A 6713-nucleotide genomic window follows, 5' to 3' on the forward strand; every position below is an offset into this window, starting at 1 on the left:
TTTGCAATTCTGTTATCTTCCCACAAAACCAAACTGGCTGTTCTCACTGACATTCACACGGAGGAGCTGTGACCTTGATGTGCAGGGGGCCGGGGGGGGGGCGGGTGGGGGGGGGGTGCTGGTCATTACTGAAGCAACGTGACCTGATGGAGAGTGCTGGAAAATGAACAAAGGTGGGAATTATTCCACAGCAGCTCACTCCGACGTTTATTGTGATTTTAAAATCTGTGCACATATGGGAAGTGCTGGAAGCACAGAACGGCAGTCAGAAATGTGTACACTTCAGGACAAAACCAGCCACTCGTACTTCCCCACTTCGCTTCTCCTTCTCCCACAACCCACGGAATACGGTTGTCCTGCTAGCCGTTTGCACTCCCGAAGCTGAAGAAAGTTCAGGACAAAATAGCCCCTTTTTTTCAACCCATCCACCTGTACCTCGGTATAAGAGTTTCCCCCTCCTGTAACAGAGGTCTGTGTTTTGGTTTTTGGCTATGGTGTTTCAGTATGCTGTGCTCCCCCCTGGTTTATATCGCAGCTTATTAATTCCCCTTCTTTGTTTTTCATGGCTGGACGGAGAGCTGGCAACATGGGGATGACATTTTGTTTGGGGTCCATGGTGGTCCGCAGGAATTCAGGCCAAAGCCTGCTTCTCTTGTAGGCACCAACCACCCCTCCCCTTTTCGTTGTCCAGCAAACCCTGCATCTTCCCCTCCTCCCTGACACCTTGCAGGCATCCTGTGGTGATGACCGCTTCCTTCTCTGTGCCCATGCTGACTCCACTCAGCCTCTGTCTTACTCAGTTCAGACTGCTATAACAGAATACCACAGACCGGTGGCTTATCAACTCAGAAATTTATTTCTCACAGCTCCAGAGGCTGGGAAATCCAAGATCAAGCTGCTGGCAGACTCGGTGTCTTGTGAGGGCCTGCTCCCTGGTTCATAGACGGCTGTGTCTGCTCACTGTGTCCTCACGTGGTGCAGGGGCCAACGGGGCTCTCTGGGGTCCCTTTTATGAGGGCACCAATCCCATTCATGAGGGCTCTACCCTTGTGACCTAATCACCTCCCAGAAGCCCCACCTCCTAACACCATCACAAGGCGGGGAACAGGTTTCAATATATAAGTTTTGGGAGGACACAAGTATCCAGGCTACAGTGGCCTCTCCGACTTCCTAGTTTACATGTTTTGTCTCTTTCTTCTAAATTGCAAGATTCTGGAGGTTCAGAACCATGTTTTCTTCATTTGCCACCTGCCTCACTCCATCAACAAGCAGTGGCTGATGCCTCCTGTGTCAGCGTACACAGCCAGCTGTGTCTGCTCCGTCCTCACCACCCCGCCTTTGACGGGGGAATGAACCCACCGCTTTTCAGAGAGTTCCCTGTTTTCTGAATGCTCTTCTTTCCTAACCAAGTTACCTTGGGATCTAGGGACATTCCTAGAATGGAAGCCAGCTTCACGCCTCTCAGAGTGAGAAAGGCCTGGAAGTCATTTTCACAGGTAAACTGAGGCTCCCCCAGCTGCCTGCCCCTTCACATAAAAAGCTCTCCCAGAAGGACCAGTCCAGACAGCAACTTCTTGTCTAAACACATCTCTCTAGAAAGCCTCATGCAGCCAGTGTTAGTTTCCCATCCAATATCCACCCTCTCCTTCTTTCTTACTAGCAGAGCTCCATTGTTATTCTAGGTGGCATGTATTCAGTGAAAAGACCATGTTTCCCTGCTTTTCTTATAGAAGGTGAAAGCAGAAATTGTTGGACGGGACTTCTAGGAAAGCCTTTTTTGCCATTTCATCCTACCTGCCTCCTGTTGTTTGAGTTGTGGATATGATGGCTGGAGCTGCAACAGCCATATTGAGGCCATGAAGACTAAAAGAATTACAAGGCCTCAGTGTTGATTTTCTTGATTCTAATTGATTCTTGAGTCACTGTACCAATGCCAGTAATTACACACATCTGCATTTCTCATGACATAAAAATATAAACCTTTATTTGTTTAAGCCACTGTAGTCAATTCTCTGTTGCTAGCAACCAAGAGCAATTCCTGATACACCAAATTAGAGAGAAGAGAGTTCAGTGATTACTCAAAGGCCTTTCTTATAAGGAACTGAGCTCTTACGAAGCCACAGTTCTCAGAAATTCTTCCTTTGCTGACAAGCCCTGGAGCCAATCTTCTCTGAGTTAATAAGATCCTTTTTGGTGTTCCCAAATTTAACTTCTTCAGTGAAAGTGAAACACGAAAGCCACTGGGCTCCCACTCTAGAAGCAGTTTTAGGATAACAAGTCATCATCTCCCTTTGACGTGTGGTCACCTGCAAGGGCGTTGCTGAGACCATCCCCGTGAGCTACATGTTGAAGTTCTCCAACATCTGGCAGCTGAGCTGCTACTTGCTTTTTTAAGCACAAGTAAAACCAGGCATTCAAATGTTCCCAATTTAGCCTCTTAAGCATTACATTGGGCGCCTCTACCTTGGCCCACAGCTGCCAGCAATTCAAAGCTCCCTCATGCATTTTCAGTTTTTTTAGTCTGTGCATCTTCTTCATTCGCCACTATGGTGAAGTTACATTGGAGGAATTTTTATAGAGGCAGTCTCTGTTGTGGCTTGCCAGGGCTGGGTGTCTAAAAGGTTTCTCTGGGGCTGGGGTAGTGGGGAGGGTCCTTAAAAGAGAGTAGAAAAAGCTGCCCATTGAAGCTGGAACAGGCCTTTTTAAATTTTTGCTGAGGAAGGTTCGCCCTGAGCTAACATCCGTTGCCAATCTTCCTCTGTTTTGTATGTGGGTCACTGCCACAGCATGGCCACCGATGAGTGGTTTAGGTCTGTGCCTGGGAACCAAACTGGGGCCCTGAAGCAGAGGGCACCAAACTTAACCACTAGGCCACAGGACCAGCCCCTGGAACGGGCCCTTATAAAGAGCCTCTTCTCTCTGTAGCCCGGCCCTCACCTCAACCAGTTTAAGTGGGGGTGGTGCCGTGGGGGCATGGTGGAAGGAATAGCAACCCCATCTTCTTTCTCCCTCACACCTGGGCAGGGTGGGAAGCTGGCTGGGTGGGAGGCAGAACTCTGGAGCAGATGAACTCTATCCTAAAGGCCAGCCCTTGCATTTTGTGAATCCGTGCATCCCCTATTGATGCTGCCCAGGACCTGAGGGCTCTTACACCACCCACTACCTCCCTCTGTTCTTTCTCCTGTCACAGTCCAGGTTGGTGCCACCTCCCGCAGGGCTGTGTGGAATCTGAGACTATCAGCACTAAAGGGGCTTCAGAGATGGCCTTGTCTCACTTTCCAGCTTGAAACACGGGTAAAACTAAGTCCATAATAGGGAGGCAAGCTGTGTCAGGTCACAGCACTCGTTGGGGGCCTAGATTCAGGTCCTGACCATAGGCCACATGTTTGTCACGTCATAGGCGACAGTTCATTCTTATATAGTGTTTACTATGTGTGAGGCACTGTTGTAAAATATATATGTGTACATACACACAATCTGATTTTTCCCATTTTACGCATGAGAAATATAAGGCACAGAGAAGTTAAGTAACTTGCCCAAAGTCACAACTAGTGAGTGGCAGAGTCAGGATTTGAACTCAGGCAGTCTGGCTCTGTTCTTGACCACTGTCCTATGCTGACAAACTAATGTCCAGTCTTTGACTGTTCACCTCAGGTCCAGATGAGGGATCTCTAATGAATTCCTTGGCCAGAGCATTACTGGCTTAATATCTTGCCCCTGGAGGAGCATTTTCCAAAACATGATAGCAACAGGTGTTAAACAAATCAGCCAAAACCAAACCCAAACCAAAATAAATTCCACAGTCAAATAAATTTGCATTGTTGTATTAGACCAAGTTAAACAGGTTTTTTTTTCTTTACTACAGAACTTCTCAGAGCATTTACTATACTAATAGACATTGTGAATTCTCTAGGAAAGTCTAAAAGCATTTCCTTTTTGGGCCATAGAAACTTTTTTAATATAATGATGTCATCACACATCATGTAGCCTCTGGAAAACTGAATTCAGTGAAAAAGGCAAATTGTGTCTTATTATTATCGTGAAAAGAGTTTTGACCTCAGGGATCCCCTAAAACGGGCTCAAAGACCCCCTGACCAGGGTTCCCTGGAACACACTTTGAGAATTGCTGTCCTGGAAACTAATACGTAAAAAAATAAGACTTGAAGCACATTATCATGGAGCTAAATATCATCTTGCCCCTTGCAAACAGCAAAGGAGAAAAGCAAATGAAAGAATATGGATCTGTGCTTTAAGAATCAGTCTCTCATTCCAGTAATTCCCTATTTTCCTTTGTCCTTATCTTTCTTCTCTTCCCTCCTTTCTTCTTTCCATTTAAAAATTCCTTGTTGCTCATATAGGACTGAAGGCAGCTTCCTTTTCCAGTAAGTTAACATTCTTATTGACAGAGACATATTTAAGTATAAGTAAAGTGTTATTGTTTTAGGGAAACTACTGACCCTTCACCCTATCCCCCAAATTCTCCTCTATTAGCACCCTATATGTCAACCTAAAATTTCTATTATTAGCATTTTGTTAACAAGGCCATGTTTTCCTAGACTGAGGCCTGAGTTCAGATACAATTTCAATATGGTGGAAATTGAATGTGGAGGTGTGAAGGTGTGGGCTGCGCCACCTCAGCATGGACATGAGTCACTCAGATTAGGGAGCCTGTCCAGGAAGGGAATCCTGAGGGACGGGGACTCAGGAGGAGGAAGTCCTGCAGTAGGCACCTGCGTGGTACCCTAGAAAGTGAAGGGCCCTGGTAAGAACGGCCAGTCTTTCCTTTTATGAGAGATGTCCAAAGATGCATTTTATTCATTTAACAATTGTACCTTGGGCTTGATCCAAGGTCATCGTGTGTTTATACTAGACCAGAGGTCTTTGAACCTGACCTCAAACTTCAGCTCAAAGCTAATGCAGCATTTGGGGTACTGCAGGTGGGAAAAATGCAATCTGCTCCAGTGTAGGTGTCCCAGGACCCTGCTTCGTTACACCGGCAACGTAACGTCGCCCCTTGCTCACAAGGCAGGTAAACCGTGCGAGGAAGGTCCAATCAACATAATCTGGGCCAGACAGAGACTCACAGACTGGCGGGGACGCTGAGCGTCCTCTCCCCGCTGAGAACACCACCACCTCTCACGTTCTTTGTCTTTTCCGTTCTCTCAGGTTTTAGGGCTCCGGATATCTGTGACTGGGCAAGTGATAGGGCGTGCCTGTCAGGCACTGTCAACATTGACTCACCAAACTCTTCTCTTCTTGCCACTGTCATGTGCCGTATGCTGGACTTAAGCTCCTGTTGTGTGCAAGGCGAGTCATTAGCTGTTTGCCTGGAGTGGTCTTGTATGGTTGATGTGCACCTTGTCAAGGTGAACCCATCGAACTAAGTGTTTTATAAACAACAAACAAGTTTATTAAGAGTTTTTCCCATACATTAATAACACACTCTTTTTAGAAAATACAGCTGAGAAAACGGAAAAGTTGTTGATAACGCTATTACCCAGAGATAACCTCAGTCGGCTTTGGATGAGAATCCTCCTGCCCTTCCTTTCTCTCTCTGGCTCTTGCATCTGCCACAGCTACATCCCTGCATGGGACTCACGTGTGGCCAGAGTGTTGGCCACTATCGCCACCAGCCCCACCTCTGTATTGATTTGCAGTAATGGTCTACACAAAACACAGGTTTTGTGTTTGGACTGTCGGATCTGGAGGGTAAATGGAGAGGATAGCAGGGGGTCTGGGCCCCTTCCTGCCTCAGGGATGGGTCTGACCATGGGGGAAAGAGGAACACGTCCACGGTCCTGGGTAGAATTCAGTGTGGCTCCCGTGGAGGAAAGACTCAGAACCGCAGCTCTGCTCAGGCAAATGAAGGAAGGAGGGTGTTCATTCTCAATAATGTATCGGAGCAGCTGTTTTCTCTCTTGGCACACCCCAGTCAGAGAGTGGGGTCCTCAGGCGGGGGTACCACCCTCGTAACCAAGTGTCTGCCACTCCAGTTCACGGCTCCTCCAACACTCGCCATTGATGCTGCTTTGGTATTCCTTTCAGATTTTCTAATTGGAAGTATATATTTAGACTTTTCTGCACTAGAACATGCACAGTAGTTAAATTTGAAATCTAAGACGTCATAAACCAGCAGCCTACTCTTCCATGTCAAATGTGTAGAGAGACACGAGCATCCACGGGCTGTGATGAATCACCTCAGGTTCTCAGCATGTCTCCATCACTCTTAATTCTTCAAATGAAGCAGGGAAAGTGCTGGGGAAAGTTGGGCTCTTCTGAGTGATGCTACTTTGCTGGCTCAGCCTTTCCCCAGGCAGCCCCTGCTGGTTTATCTGTTTATTTTGCAATTAGCGCTAGAAGGAGGCTCATGGGGAAACTTTTGCTTGGGGGTCCAGAGTTTGTATTTGAGAACTTCCTCCCCTCCTTAGAGCACCGGATTCTGTAAGGAGGGTTTGAAAGCAATAGCTCTCAGTAGTCTTTCCAACAACACTCTTGATAATAATCCCTGGTAATTTCAATATGCACGAACATGATCCTTCCAATACTCAGCCTCCCCGTTCCTCAACTTCCTCTCACCCTAGCAATCTTGTCCTTTATGGTATCTTGGCCACTGAGCCTATGGCCATGCCCTTGACCTTGCCATCACCAACAGCTTGCTCTCTCCACAATCTCAATTTCAAACGTCCTACTCTCTTATCACAATTCCTGTTTCC

This window comes from Equus asinus, chromosome 24 (assembly GCF_041296235.1).
Source record: "Equus asinus isolate D_3611 breed Donkey chromosome 24, EquAss-T2T_v2, whole genome shotgun sequence".
Classification (NCBI taxonomy): Eukaryota; Metazoa; Chordata; class Mammalia; order Perissodactyla; family Equidae; genus Equus; species Equus asinus.